The sequence below is a fragment of the Myxine glutinosa genome, chromosome 7 (assembly GCF_964187855.1).
Source record: "Myxine glutinosa chromosome 7, kmMyxGlut1.1, whole genome shotgun sequence".
Lineage (NCBI taxonomy): Eukaryota > Metazoa > Chordata > Myxini > Myxiniformes > Myxinidae > Myxine > Myxine glutinosa.
The window spans coordinates 116,781,063-116,796,911 of NC_136267.1; the positions used below are offsets into that span (position 1 = coordinate 116,781,063).

Below are 15,849 nucleotides of genomic sequence, written 5' to 3' on the forward strand. Positions count from 1 at the left end.
GCGGCGACCACGTGGTAGTACCGGGTCTCGTCCGCCGTGATGCCCCGGAGTTGGAACTGAGCTTCGGCTTGCACAAACCAAACGTCGGCTTGCGTTTCCCAAAACTTGGTAGCCATGGCGCGTTCGGGGGTCAGCAACGGCTGAACCAATCGGGGTCACCAGTGTGGTGCTGTGCACATACGACTCGATTGCCAGAGAGGTAGGCCACAACACGTGGATACAAACAAGTGTCTTTATTTCAAGCTCGCATATCAGCACTGGGCGGGCTCGAGCTTAGAGCCCGCATATATGTCCCGAGGCCACGCCTTGCCCCCGGGCGTGGCCGATCGGCGGAAAAGCGGGGCATGCATTTCAGTTCCCCGCCTGGACGCTCGCGCCATCCACTGGTGCGTGGAACTATTACCCCTTGTGCCCGCCACAAGTAATTTCTTTAAATAATGTGATTGGAATGATATGACTATGAATCCGGAAGCAACTGTACCACCAGTGGCACTGTAAGAGATAACGACGGAACGTCACGAGTTCCAAAGTGAATTCCCGATGAAGAATGAAATATGTTTGAAAATATATATGTGTGTATACGTGTGCTGTATGTGTTGTTACGTCAAAGGAGGATGGTAGAAATTGCCTTTTTGATGGATAGACAGTTTAGCATAGCATGGAACGTGTTCAGATTTAGACAAGGATTATGTGCATCAAGTAGTGTTATGTGGGGTTAAGAATTGTCTTATTTAATGTGCATTGTATGAAGGGTGATGCTACATACAATAGTTAGACAGGGGATAAGGTGAACGATTTCATGAGAATGGCTTGTAACAATCAGACCGTTCATTGAGACAAACGAGTGGGGAGCTACAGGCAGCCAATCACGTCTGCGAGCTTGCTGTTGCCATGCAAGGGCAACCAATGGGAGTGCTCCAATATGTTTGGTTTGGGGTGAGACAAGACACACTCGAGAGGGAGAAAGTGAAAGAACAGACAGAGTGGTATTTTCGTGAAGGAAAGGTGAAAACTCTCTCACTCTGGTGACAGCTCTGTGTTGGCTGCAAGTATTATGCAAACGTGTCTTGGTAAAAGGATGCAAGAACAACTCATGATCGAGCGACTGGACGATGGTGGCTTGGCGCTGAGAGAGACGCTGCTGCATATGACACAGTGGTTGTGTGGGTCTTCGATCTCTGAAATGCTCGGCTTTGAGGAGTTGTTGAAAGCAGCAGTGCTCAGAGGGATTTGTACGCTTTATGAGCGCGGCCTTCAAAGTCGTTTACAGAGCATTGGTTGGAGGTAGGAGTAAAATATCTCACATCCATCGCATACTCTGGTGACAAGGAGCCAACAATGTATTTGAATACTGTGAACTTGGTAGTTCTGTTTTAGGTGTCGAATTGGGATTTGACTTGTTCAAATCACAGCTGCGGGACATTCGGCCAGAAAGGCGGCAGCTTGATCAAAACCCCTGCCGGGAAGCCATGCCAAAGCAAGACTAAAGAGGTTTCACATGTTAAGAAACCAAAGGTAAAATGATACCATGACAGCGCGTCATCAAATGCGTTCTGAAAATCGACAAAAACGACATCCACCACAGACTTCACTCATCCACCAAATTAGAATCTGCTGCAACAAATGTATTGAAGTTCTTTCTGCTTTCGAGCGCTTCCATAAATTTGTTAAAGATGACAAAAGAGTAACAAGGTCCCACCAAGAATTGAACTCGGATCACTGGATTCAGAGTCCAGAGTGCTAACCATTACACCATGGAACCACTGATGTTGTTGTTTTCCTCATGCACATTCATCCTTCAAGAATTCCGATCTTCAGTCCCCATGATATGTGTTGTCGCTCTTGCCGAGACTCGACTTTATTGTGTGAAAAAAGAAGTAATTTCTTTAAATGATGTGATTGGAATGATATGACTGTATGAATCCGGAAGCAACTGTACCACCAGTGGCACTGTAAGAGATAACGACGGAACGTCACCAGTTCCAAAGTGAATTCCCGATTGAGAATGAAACATGTTTGAAAAAGAATATATGTATACACGTGTGCTGTACGTATTGTTACATCAGAGGGGGATGGGAGAAATTGCCTTTTTAATGGATAGACAGTTTAGCATAGCGTGGAACGTGTTCTGATTTAGACAAGGATTTTGTGCATCAAGTACCGTTACGTGGGGTTAAGAATTGTCTCATTTGATGTGCATTGTATGAAGGGTGATGCTACATACAATAGTTAGACAGGGGTTAAGGTGAACGATTTCATGAGAATGGCTTGAATATATCAGTCCGTTCATTGAGACAAACGGTTGGGGAGCAACAGGTAGCCAATCACGTCCGCTAGCTTGCTGTTGCCATGCAAGGGCAACCAATGGGAGTGCTCCAATATGTTTGGTTTGGGGTGAGACAAGACACACTCGAGAGGGAGAAAGTGAAAGAACAGACAGAGTGGGATTTTCGTGAAGGAAAGATGAAAACTCTCTCACTCTGGTGACAGCTCTGTGTTGGCTGCAAGTATTATGCAAACGTGTCTTGGTAAAAGGATGCAAGAACAACTCATGATCGAGCGACTGGACGATGGTGGCTTGGCGCTGAGAGAGACGCTGCTGCATATGACACAGTGGTTGTGTGGGTCTGCGATCTCTGAAATTCTCGGCTTTGAGGAGTTGTTGAAAGCAGCTGTGCTCAGATGGAGTTGTACGCTTTATGAGAGTGGCCTTCAAAGTCGGTTACAGAGCATTGCTTGGAGGTTGGAGTAAAATATCTCACATCCATCGCATACTCTGGTGACAAGGAGCCAACAATGAATGCTTTGAACTTGAGAGTTCTGTTGGGTGTCGAATTGGGATTTGACTTGTTCAAATCACAGCTGCGGGACATTCGGCCAGAAAGGCAACAGCTTGATCAAAACCGTTGCCACGGATGAAATTGGCTGAGCATCTGAAAAGAGAATGTCTAGGTGGTATATCCCGGTGACTGGTTGCGTGCTTGCAGCGCCTTGTCCGTGCATTTGGATCACGTCGGGGTTTCCAATTTGGCGTGGAAGAAAAGATATCTGAGCCTTTCGGATTCGGATTCCATTCTTTTTTGAACCTCAATGGCAAGGGCTCTCCAAACCTCAGGCGGGAAACCATGTCAAACCAAAGCTAAAGAGTTTTCAGATGTTAAGAAACCAAAGGGAAAATAATACTGTGACAGCGCATTATTAAATGCCTTCTGAAATTCGACATAAACGACGTCGACCATGCAGTTCCCTCATCCAACAAATTAGAATCTGCTGCAACAAATGTATCGAAGATCTTTCTGGTTCAGGGTGCTCCCATCAATTTTTTTAAGATGACAGAATTAACAAAGGTCCCACCGAGATTTGAACTCGGATCACTGGAATCAAAGTCCAGCGTGCTAACCATTACACCATGGAACCACTAATGTTGCTGGTTTCCTCATGCACATTCATCCTTCAAAGATTCCGATCTTCAGCCCCCATGATTTGTGTTGTCGCTCTTGCCGAGACTCGACTTTATTGTGTGAAAAAAAGAAGTAATTTCTTTAAATATTGTGATTGGAATGATATGACTGTATGAATCCGGAAGCAACTGTGACACCAGTGGCACTGTAAGAGATCACGACGGAACGTCACCAGTTCCAAAGTGAATTCCCGATTAAGAATGAAACATGTTTGAAAAAAAATATATGTCGACACTTGTGCTGCATGTGTTGTTACGTCAGAGGGGGATGGTAGAAATTGCCTTTTTTTTCTTTCTTTTTTGTATACTGAATCGAGGCTCGTGAAAGAGCTAACATTTATTTCACAAACAAAGCAACCAGACAAACAAAATATATAAAAAGAGGGAGCGGAAGACAAGATGGGGAGAGAAGGGGAAGCACACAACCACAACATTTGAGAGCAGGGAGATGTGTGGGAGGGAGAGGGCTTGGGGGGAGGAGGCGTGGGAAGTATAAAACACAAGGACACCAAGGACTTCCAGGACAGAAGTTGGTATTTCAAAAAAGTGGATTTGGGGTGAAATTAGCGTGTGTGGTGTCACAGAACTTTGTTTATGGCCTCCTTTGGACACTCATTGAACACATGGAAACTCGCTCAGTTTAAATATCGTTTATTAAACTCTTGCAACGAAATAGTTATACGAAGATAGACTTATACTTTACCCTCCGAATGATCCCCAGTCCAGTTCTCTCTTGTTTCTCGATCAGTTCTTGGTTAAATAGAACCCTGTCCTCCTATCTCGCTCCAGTGGAATGCAAAGGTCACCCCAACGCCAGCCTTCCCGGCGCCATTTCGGACATCTGGAACAATTATCTCTGAGCCAAGTCAACATTCCACCGCCTCCCGCATTGTCCAAGGTCATAAGGCCATTCCCCAGATGGCTGAACGCTTGCTCCAAGCTCATGGCACCCCCTTCTTGCATGATTTTAAGGTCCGTTACATTGCAGTACAATCCAATCACCCTAACAAATATGACTTATATATTTATCTATTCTTCCTCAGTGGAAAAGATCAAGGTTTTGGATGGGGGAAGATAAGAGATGGTGGTGAACAGCTGTTTTAAAGACCTGGAGGGTGGAGTGGGATTGAAGAGAGTGAGGGCGTTAGTTCCAGAGGCGGGAGAAAAGAGGAATGAAGGAGTGAAGGTGAGCAGAGAGTCTTGATTTTGGCAGTTTAACCATAAGAGGGTTGCAGGCAGATCTTGTGCGACCTGTAGGAATATTTGGGGGACAGAGCCCAGAGAGAGCTGGGGGTGGGGGGGGGGGCAAGGCTAGAGAGGAGTCGGTAGAAGACGGAAAGACCACCAACCTGCCTGCGGTGAGTGAGTGAAAGGCACTTGGAGTTAGCTTCATCGCGGGAGATTCCAATGATTCTGAACGCTTTGGTTTCAACAGCGTGAAGACGAGCTAGGTGTGAGGAAGGAGCACCAGCCCAGAGGGGAGAACAGTATTCCATTGAGCTGCGGATGAAAGCCTTGTATGTGGAGAGGAGCTCAGGTGTGCCAAGGAAGGACTTCGCACGATGTAGGATGCCCAGTCGGCGACTGGCTTTGGAGGCCAGATTTGAAATGTGGTTTTCCCAGGAAAGATCATGGCAGATAGTGAGACCCAAAAGCGTGAGTGACAGAACTTCTTGGAGAGGATGATTCAGAAAGTGGATGGGAGGGTTGTCCAGTCGGTCTTTTCGGAGAGACATCGTAAGAGTGTGAGATTTGTCAGGATTGAAAGACATGTTCCACTTGTTTGCCCAGTCTGTGATTTTGTCCAGGTCTGCAGAGAGTGAGGAGGCTGCAGACTGCCGATCTGGGGGATGAGGAATGGAGCGACAGAGAGTAGAGTCATCAGCAAAGAGACAGAGAGGATTTTCAAGAGAGTCAGAGAGATCATTGATGAAGACCAGAAAAAGCACAGGGCCCAGAACACTGCCTTGGGGAACCCCAGCCTGAACAGGAAGAGGAGATGAGAGAAACCCATTCAGGGCCACACGTTGACTATGACGAGAGAGGAAGTCCGCCAGCCATACGTGGAGATTTCCATGGACCCCAAAGGAGGAGAGTTTGGTGAACAGAGCGGGGTGCCAGACCATATCGAAGGCACGTGATATGTCAAGGGAGACAGCTCTAATTCCCTGTTTAGCATTGAGGACCTCCATCCATTGTTGAGAAAGCAGAAGCAGCATCTCCAGAGGAGAGTGACCAGGTCTGAAACCAAATTGATGATCAGAGATCAAGCCATTGGAGAAGAGGAAAGATTTCATATCTGAAGCAATGATGGATTCCATGACTTTGTTGATAATTGGAAGAAGGCTGATTGGTCTGTAGTTGTTAGGATCTGTTTTTGCACCTTTTTTGTGCAAAGCGGTGATGTTAGCTGATTTCCAAGCAGATGGCAGATGACCTTGAGCAAAAGAGAGTGTGAAGAGAACAGAGAGGGAGAGTGAAAGAGCGGAAGAACAGGATTTTAGGACCCGTGGGCTGATGCCCTCAGGTCCAGTTGCAGAATCAGAGTCGAGGGTTGACAGAAACTTTTCCACTTTGTCAGGAGGAAAGGACACAGAGTCCAGGAGCAGCTGGGTATGACTGGGTACGGTGGGTACAGAGAGGGATGGGTTTGGGACACAAGATTTATAGGCAAACACAGAGTTGAGGCATTCAGCTTTTTCACGTGCGGAGTCAGCCGATTAGCCGTCTGAGGTGAGGGAGGGGATGGAGGGGGAACAAAAACCAGAAACAGATTTGACCAGACACCACCAGGATTTGGAAGAGAGAGACAGATAAGAGAGTTCGGTCTGGAGAACGAAGAGATATTGTTTCCTGGCTCTCCTGAGGGTGGACACACACTTGTTTCGGGCTTTGTGAAAGGAAATGAGATTTCCTTCCATTGGATTTGCTTTCCAGGAGACGAAAGCAAGTTGTTTCTGGGCAACAGCCTCACCACAAGATTCTGTGTACCATGGATGGGAGGAAGCGTATGACAATTGAAGACGAGATGGGATAAATCTGTGCATGAGAGAGAGCAATTTACTTTGGAAAAATTCCCAGGATGAGTTGACGTCAGAGGCGGTAGAGATGGGAGACCAGTTCAGATTATTGATGGCTGCTTGAAGACCGTGCCAGTTGGCCTGAGTGAAATGCCAGACCCGTCGACGCTGAGGAGGCTCTCTGAGAATGGTCAGAGAGATGTCCACTTTAACAAGCACATGATCAGATGAGCCGATTGGAGCAGAAGAAGAGCATAGACATTTTCAGGGAAGTTAGTCATAACCAAGTCCAGAAGAGAAGATGCTCTGTTGACTGAGATCCGGGTCGGGAAATTGACAGATTGTGTCAGTCCCAGTGAGTCTCAGAAGTGCTCCGTTGACTGAGATGGAGCAACTGTGACATCAGACCGTTGACTGATTAAATAATGTGATTGGAATGATATGACTGTGTGAATCCGGAAGCAACTGTGACACCAGTGGCACTGTAAGAGATAACGACGGAACGTCACCAGTTCCAAAGTGAATTCCCGATTAAGAATGAAACATGTTTGGAAAAAAAATATATGTATACATGTATGCTGCAAGTGTTGTTACGTTAGAGGGGGATGGTAGAAATTGCCTTTTTAATGGATAGACAGTTTCGCATCACGTGGAACGTGTTCTGATTTAGACAAGGATTATGTGCATCAAGTAGCGTTACATGGGATTAAGAATTGTCTCATTTGATGTGCATTGTGGGAAGGGTGATGCTTCATACAATAGTTAGACAGGGGCTAAGGTGAACGATTTCATGAGAATGGCTAGAATACATCAGAACGTTCATTGAGACAAACGGTTGCAGAGCAACAGGTGGCCAATCACGTCTGCGAGCTTGCTGTTGCCATGCAAGGGCAACCAATGGGAGGGCTTCAATATGTTTGGTTTGGGGTGAGACAAGACACACTCGAGAGGGAGAAAGTGAAAGAACAGACAGCGTGGGATTTTCGTGAAGGAAAGATGAAAATTCTCTCTCACTCTGGTGAAAGCTCTGTGTTCGGTGCAAGTATTATGCAAACGTGTCTTAGTAAAAGGATGCAAGAACAACTCATGATCGAGCGACTGGACAATGGTGGTTTGGCGCTGAGAGAGACGCTGCTGCATATGACACAGTGGTTGTGTGGGTCTTCGATCTCTGAAATGCTCGGCTTTGAGGAGTTGTTGAAAGCAGCAGTGCTCAGAGGGAGTTGAACGCTTTATGAGCGCAGCCTTCAAAGTCATTTACAGAGCATTGGTTGGAGGTTGGAGTAAAATATCTCACATCCATCGCATACGCTGGTGACAAGGAGCCAACAATGTATTTGAATTCTGTGAACTTGGCAGTTCTGTTTTAGGTGTCGAATTGGGATTTGCCTTGTGTAAATCACAGCTGCGGGACATTCGGCCAGACTGGCGGCAGCTTGATTGAAACTGCTGCCGCCGATGAAGCCGGTTGAGTGTCCGGGAAGAGAATGTCTGGTTGATAGTTCCCAGTGACTGATTGCGTGCTTGCAGCGCCTTGTCCATGCATTTGGATCACGTCGGGGTTTCCAATTTGGCGTTGAAGAAAAGACATCTGAGCCTTTCAGATTCCGATTCCATTCTTCATTAAACCTCAATGGTAAAAACGCTCAAAACCCCTGCCGGGAAACCATGCCAACGCAAGACTAAAGAGGTTTCACATGTTAAGAAACCAAAGGTAAAATGATACCGTGACAGCGCGTCATCAAATGCGTTCTGAAAATCGACAAAAACGACATCCACCATGGAGTTCCCTCATCCACCAAATTATAATCTGCTGCAACAAATGTATTGAAGTGCTTTCTGCTTCAGAGCGCTTCCATAAATTTGTTTAAAATGACAAAAGAGTAACAAGGTCCCACCGAGACTTGAACTCGGATCACAAAAATCAAAGTCCAGAGTGCTAACCATTGCAGCATGGAACCACTGATGTTGTTGTTTTCCTCATGCACATTCATCCTTTAAGGATTCCGATCTTCAGTCCCCACGATATGCATTGTTGCTCTTGCCGAGACTCGACTTTATTGTGTGAAAAAAGAAGTAATTTCTTTAAATATTGTGATTGGAATGATATGACTGTATGAATCCGGAAGCAACTGTGTCACCAGTGGCACTGTAAGAGATAACGACGGAATGTCACCAGTTCCAAAGTGACTTCCTGATTGAGAATGAAACATGTTTGAAAAAATATCTATGTACACACGTGTGCTGCATGTGTTGTTACATCAGAGGGGATGGCAGAAATTGCCTTTTTAATGGATAGACAGTTTGGCATAGCGTGGAACGTGTTCTGTTTTAGACAAGGATTATGTGCATCAAGTAGCGTTACATGGGGTTCAGAATTGTCTCATTTGATGTGCATTGTCGGAAGCGTGATGCTTCATACAATAGTTAGACAGGGGTTAAGGTATACGATTTCATGACAATGGCTTGTATATATCAGACCGTTCATTGAGACAAACGGTTGCGGAGCAACAGGTAGCCAATCACGTCCAGGAGCTTGCTGTTGCCATGCAAGGGCAACCAATGGGAGTGCTCCAATATGTTTGGTTTGGGGTGAGACAAGACACACTCGAGAGGGAGAAAGTGAAAGAACAGACAGAGTGGGATTTTAGTGAAGGAAAGATGAAAACTCTCTCTCCCTTTGGTGACAGCTCTGTGTTGGCTGCAAGTATTACGCAAACGTGTCTTTGTAAAAGGATGCAAGAACAACTCATGATCGAGCGACTGGACGATGGTGGCTTGGCGCTCAGCGAGACGCTGCTGCACATGACACAGTGGTTGTGTGGGTCCTTGATCTCTGAAATGCTCAGCTTATGAGGAGTTGTTGAAACCAGCAGTGCTCAGAGGGAGTTGTACGCTTTATGAGCACGACCTTCAAAGTTGTTTACAGAGCATTGGTTGGAGGTTGGTGTGAAATGTCTCACATCCATCGCATACTCTGGTGACAAGGAGCCAACAATGGATTTGAATTCTGTGAACTTGGTAGTTCTGTTTTAGGTGTCAAATTGGGAATTGACTTGTGTAAATCACAGCTGCGGGACATTCGGCCAGAATGGCGGCAGCTTGATTGAAACTGCTGCCGCTGATGAAGCCGGCTGTGTGTCCGGGAAGAGAATGTCTGGTTGATAGTTCCCGGTGAATGGTTGCGTGCTTGCATCGCCTTGTCCGTGCATTTGAATCAAGTCGGGGTTTCCAATTTGGCGTGGAAGAAAAGACATCTGAGCCTTTCGGATTCGGATTCCATTCTTTTTTGAACCTCAATGGCAAAAGCTCTCAAAACCTCAGGTGGGAAACCATGTCAAACCAAAGCTAAAAAGTTTTCAGATGTTAAGAAACCAAAGGGAAAATTATACTGTGACAGTGCATTATCAAATGCCTTCTGAAATTCGACATAAACGACATCCACCATGCAGTTCCCTCATCCAACAAATTAGAATCTGCTGCAACAAATGTATTGAAGATCTTTCTGCTTCAGGGCGCTCCCATCAATTTTTTAAAGATGACATAAGATTAACAAAGGTCCCACTGAGATTTAGAACTCGGATCACTGGAATCAACGTCCAGAGTGCTAACCATTACACCATGGAACCACTAATGTTGGTGGTTTCCTCATTCACATTCATCCTTCAAAGATTCCAATCTTCAGTCCCCATGATATGTGTTGTCGCTCTTGCCGAGACTCGACTTTATTGTGTGAAAAAAAGAAGTAATTTCTTTAAATAATGTGATTGGAATGATGTGACTGTATGAATCCGGAAGCAACTGTGACACCAGTGGCACTGTAAGAGATAACGACGGAACGTCACCAGTTCCAAAGTGAATTCCCGATTAAGAATGAAACATGTTTGAAAAAATATATATGTATACACGTGTGCTGCAGGTGTTGTTATGTCAGAGGGGGATGGTCGAAATTGCCTTTTTAATGGACAGACAGTTTTGCATAGCGTGGGACGTGTTCTGATTTAGACAAGGATTTTGTGCATCAAGTACTGTTTGGGGGGTTAAGAATTGCCTCATTTGATGTGCATTGTATGAAGGGTGATGCTTCATACAATAGTTAGACAGAGGTTAAGGTGAACGATTTCATGAGAATAGCTTGAATATATCAGTCCGTTCATTGAGACAAACGGTTGGGGAGCAACAGGTAGCCAATCACATCCGCTAGCTTGCTGTGACCATGCAAGGGCAACCAATGGGAGTACTCCAATATGTTTGGTTTGGGGTGAGACAAGACACACTCGAGAGGGAGAAAGTGAAAGAACAGACAGAGTGGGATTTTCGTGAAGGAAAGATGAAAACTCTCTCACTCTGGTGACAGCTCTGTGTTGGCTGCAAGTATTATGCAAACGTGTCTTGGTAAAAGGATGCAAGAACAACTCATGATCGAGCGACTGGACGATGGTGGCTTGGCGCTGAGAGAGACGCTGCTGCATATGACACAGTGGTTGTGTGGGTCTGGCATGGTGACAATTGAAATCACCACATATGAGGAAGAGATAGTTGGGATGGGTAGATAGAAGTTAGTCCATATTATCAGACAGCGAGATGTAGATGGAGTCATCACTGTTTGGTGGATGGTTCAACACACATATGAACAAAAGGTGGTGTCAGGGAACTTTTACTGAACCCTGATCTGAGGAAATCACTCAAGACGAATCTCAGATTCAAGGAGCTCCGAGCCGAGATTTATTCCGAAGTTAGAGGGAAAACCTGTTACACAAAATCGAACTAAGATATAACATGACGCTTGGTTGAAGAAATCTTCTCCCTTCCCATCTTGCTTCCTCTGATGACCAGTTCCTTTTCTCCCTCGGAGCATGGTGCTTCAGTAGCAAGGAGCTCCTTTGATGTGGTGGGATTGTAATTCAGAGATCAACACAGAACTCAACGGCTGGTGCCAAAACCCATCTGCTCTTCATTATCAGTCACTCAAGGCATACCATAGGTCACTTATCCCCGCTTATGTCAACCTTCTCTGTCCTACACAATTCCACTCTCTGACTAATGCCTCCACCTTTGGCTTAAGTAAACACTCGAGCCTGGTGTTCTCCATCTATGGGTCAAGGAAACTATTTGCAGATGTTGCCTCATCACTTCGGTTCCAAGGCTTTGCCAAACTGCACAGTAAAACACATTCTATCTTTTAACAATGGGTCCAGGCTCGTTTCTTCACGTTCTTGCATGCTATAAGAACAAAGTTTATATTGACGTACATTTTAATCGTTTGCATACCTCACCGACCCTAATAATCATAGAAATCTCCTACATTCCCTCAATTTTTATTTTGGTTAAATTAACAATTTAATCAACTTCCTATTAAATATTCTAACCATAAATTTGGTAATCCAATTTTTCCATACATGAGGCATACACCGTCATCCTGGAAGAATCTGATCACAAAACATTTCTTTGTTCATTGACTCTTTCCATATTGATAATGCAATTCATTTAATTTGCATAAAGCATACAACACTTCACCTTTACCACAACAATTTCAATTCACCATTAAAAATAATAAGGCATCTGCAACATTTGGTAATACATTTTGCTTCAAACAAATATTGACTTTGTGTTTGAAAAGAAGAGAAGAGGCTGATCACTTGTTTGACATTCAAGTATGAAACATTTTCTTCTGGTGTCTTCATAGCACCTACACTATTTCGCGTAGGATTTTCCGCTGTTGTGATAGCTGGGCGGAGTCACAAACTGACCCTGCTCTGCATGTAGCATCCTTGCCACTCTTGCTGTGAGCCATAGTAGATGTAGATTTGAACAAGGCCTTCGTCCAGTTGTAGTCGACTTGCCTCCTCCCTCATCATGAGCATGGAGCAAGTGTTGATGTGATGTTGGTTGACCAGCAAATGTGGAACAGAGATGCCGGATGCATCCACAACGATGTTAGGACCATGGTGTTCAAGTTGTCCATTGTTCATACCAGGAGCCTCCAGCAGAATCGTGCACAGCTGTTGTGGAAGAAAAGCACAGCCGTCCACTTACAGCTCCACACTGGCTCTCCGGATGTTGGTGGAGTAATGACACACGTCACCGCATCCAGTAGAAATCGCAGGCCAGATGTCGCCGTCCCGCAATTGCTGACTTGATGAATGTTTGAGGCATTTGAACAAAAATAAGTGATCGCCTTTTTTCCATATGTTGCAGTGTGATCCAAGCAAATGGTCACATAAATTTTCTTTGGTGAAGGTAAGCGTCTGTCTCCAATTTTACAAAGGAGAATGTCTTCATCATTCTTTAAGAAGGAGGGTGTATGCCAAGATTAACTTCATTTTTAGCCACAAATTTTCTTTCTCGAACTTCTTCCCAATTCCGTTAGCACTCCCTTTGAGATGTGATCTGGTCTTATCCTTTTACTCAGCCACATCTGAATCTGCTTTCCACACACACTGAATCAGATAGAGTACATCTTAATATGAACTCACCATATTTTAACTAATCATGTATTTCTTATAACAGTTCACATTCAACAATTTGTTGTTTTCCTTAAAACATTCAAAAAAGTTATATTCATTTATATGCTTCACACAAATAATATTCAAATCAGGTATGTATTTAACTACTAAACTAAGAATAGCATTTAAAATTGCTTTCAGATCAATATAATTTGAAAAATTAAACTCATGCAGTTATTTTAACACGACTCAAAAAAAAAAGCATTAATAAATGAATGTATATGATTAAAATCACAAACAGGAATGTCTAATTCCCAACAAATTATGCTTAACAAAAAACTATGCATAATGTATCATTATCATAGTCCTCCCTACTTTTTTTTTTTTTTTTTAAAGAGCTTATGGTGATATGAGTTCACTGATCTTGTAAAACTGACACAATTCATAACATTTTCGTTATGCCATTATCTTAACTCTACTGTACTCATTTGCAACATTACCTGATTCAATCTTTTAATCTCGATATTCATATCATCATAAAAGTCTTTCTATTTTGGGTCCATATTTGTTTCTATTCTTATCAACTTCCTATGGTTTATCACTTTGTTCCAAAATACCGCAACCAAAGGTTTTAACCAAAACTCTACCAAACTATTTCCAATTTGAACTCAAAATGCTAGTGAAACAATGATTCGAAGAATTAACTTCAAAGGGTCAACAAATTCATTTTATAAACAGATCTAAAAAAAAAATTCCCAATAGTTTTTCTTACCAAATGTCATATTATAATACTTTAATAAACCTTCGAAAAATGTTTCCCATATTAATAAATTCCCTTTTCACTTTACAAATAGCCATCTGTAAATTAGATATTGAATTACAATTTTCTCTCAATTCGTTTGGCCTAAATGTCCACAGAAGTGGCTGCCAACATGCAGTACCGTTTTTATCTACCAAGCAAGTATTCGTCCACATAAGACCTCTACCAAAATTTTGTTTTAAAAACAAATCTGGGATTTCTGATTATATGGATGCACACCCTCAGGGCATTTCAGGCTGCTGTTAACAATCCACTACGATAAATTAATTCCTTTACCCACAATCAAATAATTAATACAAATTGAGGATATTATCCCTATCACATTCATTTATAGATTCATTATGTTGGATCTAATTTTTTCCACTGCTGTAAGGAAGAACAATAGCTCTTATAAGTCTTAGTAATATCGTACTTAATTTACCCAGCATCTAAGAATTGTTTACTATCCATTCCCATCTGTTAACCAGTGACTTTGTTTAAACTCCAAAACTTAATTTGATGAATCCCATGTGTACAGCCACCACTTATTGAAACCCCTACTTCTTATGTTGTAGAAAATATCCAAGTAAGTGTTTTTACGCCCCCTTAACTATCTCTAATCTTTTTCTATGCAACTAGTGAGTACTACTGACACGAGTATGCCAATATAAGTGTTGCAGATTATCAAAATAAGTTGCAGATACACGTAACATCGCGTTCTGAGGTTAAATGACGTAACAGCGCGTTCATGTCTGCCCCTTGGTCTAAGATTCACAATGCATTCCGTTTATAGAAACTCACAATAGATCAACTCAGCCAGATTTTCTTTACGATATTTTTATTTTATTTTATGATCATCTATGCCTAATACACATCCATACATACAGCACAATTTATATGCTGATAAAATTCAAGTTTATATATATATCAAAAATCCGTGAACAGAGTACTCTGGTAACTCAGTATAAGACCTCTTCCAAATTTGGCTAATTTTTTACTCGCACATTTTGTATTAAGCTCATATCCATAAATAGCTTTTATTCTCATATAAATTCTATCAAAAATGGAATCCCAAAATTACTCACAATTATTCTTTACTATTAATTAATGGCTGCTCATAACTCAGCACATCAAATCTTTATATTCCATCTCCCTTGACAAAAGAGATAATTTTCATAATCAAATTATATTTCTATTTTATTTTACGGATTCTCTGGATATCCGATCCCATCCACATGAAACTATCTATTTCCAGACAAGCACATTGTCGGTTTCAACAATCTTGTAAGACTGACACACAAAAAATACACACACACATGCATTATGTATATTTGTTTGTGTTGGAACCATTATTTGCAGACCAAGATGGGTGTCAATTTTATTTCAATTTCATAAAATTTGTCCTTTAATTTTAGAAACGCTAATACACAAATAGACAAAAAAGTTTATTCTTAGAAAACCCCTATAATGTCACATTGAAATTACCCTTTCGGTTCCCACAATAATTTATCCAAATTTGACAACACACCCATTTACATGTCAGTCGACCACTGACCTATCAATTATGCAAAACAATAGTCCAAAATTCCCACCTGATCATCATGTGTCTCTTGTCACTTAGTTTCCAAAAATGTTTTTGCAAAATTTGCAAAAATTTGCAAAGCAATTGTTCCAAACTTTGTAAATTCAAAAATTGTTTTGCCCAAAATGCTCCCTAAACCCACATTTATATTTGGCAAATATGAGACTTCCAGAATTAACTCTAATCCTGGATCTTTTAATTCTATGTTCCAAAAAGTATCCAATTTCGGCATTCAATCAATTAATTATTTTTTTGCTAACAAGCAAAAAATCATTCTTGCTCCGAAAACTTTTCAGACACAAGAAACGTCGACAGTTATTCATGTTGGTCTAGTGATCTAATCTGTTGAGGCCAGTCGTCATTTGGGATCTGCAGCAATGAAGGCCTAATAGTTATCTGAGGTACCGGTAAGCACTGGTACCCTTGATCTTGGTTTGCCCTATGAACTAGTCTTCCTATTTGAATATGGACAACGTCGTCTCCAGTGTCCCATATTTCCACACTTAAAACATCGGTTTCTGTCATTGCCTGGTCTGTCCACC

The 15,849-nt window shown here is 42.6% G+C and overlaps 2 non-coding genes across 2 annotated transcripts; both read right to left on the bottom strand.

Moving 5' to 3' along the window:
• Nucleotides 1-1,690: 1,690 nt before the first annotated feature.
• TRNAQ-CUG (transfer RNA glutamine (anticodon CUG)) lies at nt 1,691-1,762 on the bottom strand. The gene has a single exon. It is a non-coding gene; the product is annotated as a tRNA-Gln (tRNA).
• A 1,583-nt stretch (nt 1,763-3,345) lies between these two features.
• On the bottom strand, nt 3,346-3,417 carry TRNAQ-UUG (transfer RNA glutamine (anticodon UUG)). Its single transcript has one exon. It is a non-coding gene; the product is annotated as a tRNA-Gln (tRNA).
• Nucleotides 3,418-15,849: the final 12,432 nt, after the last annotated feature.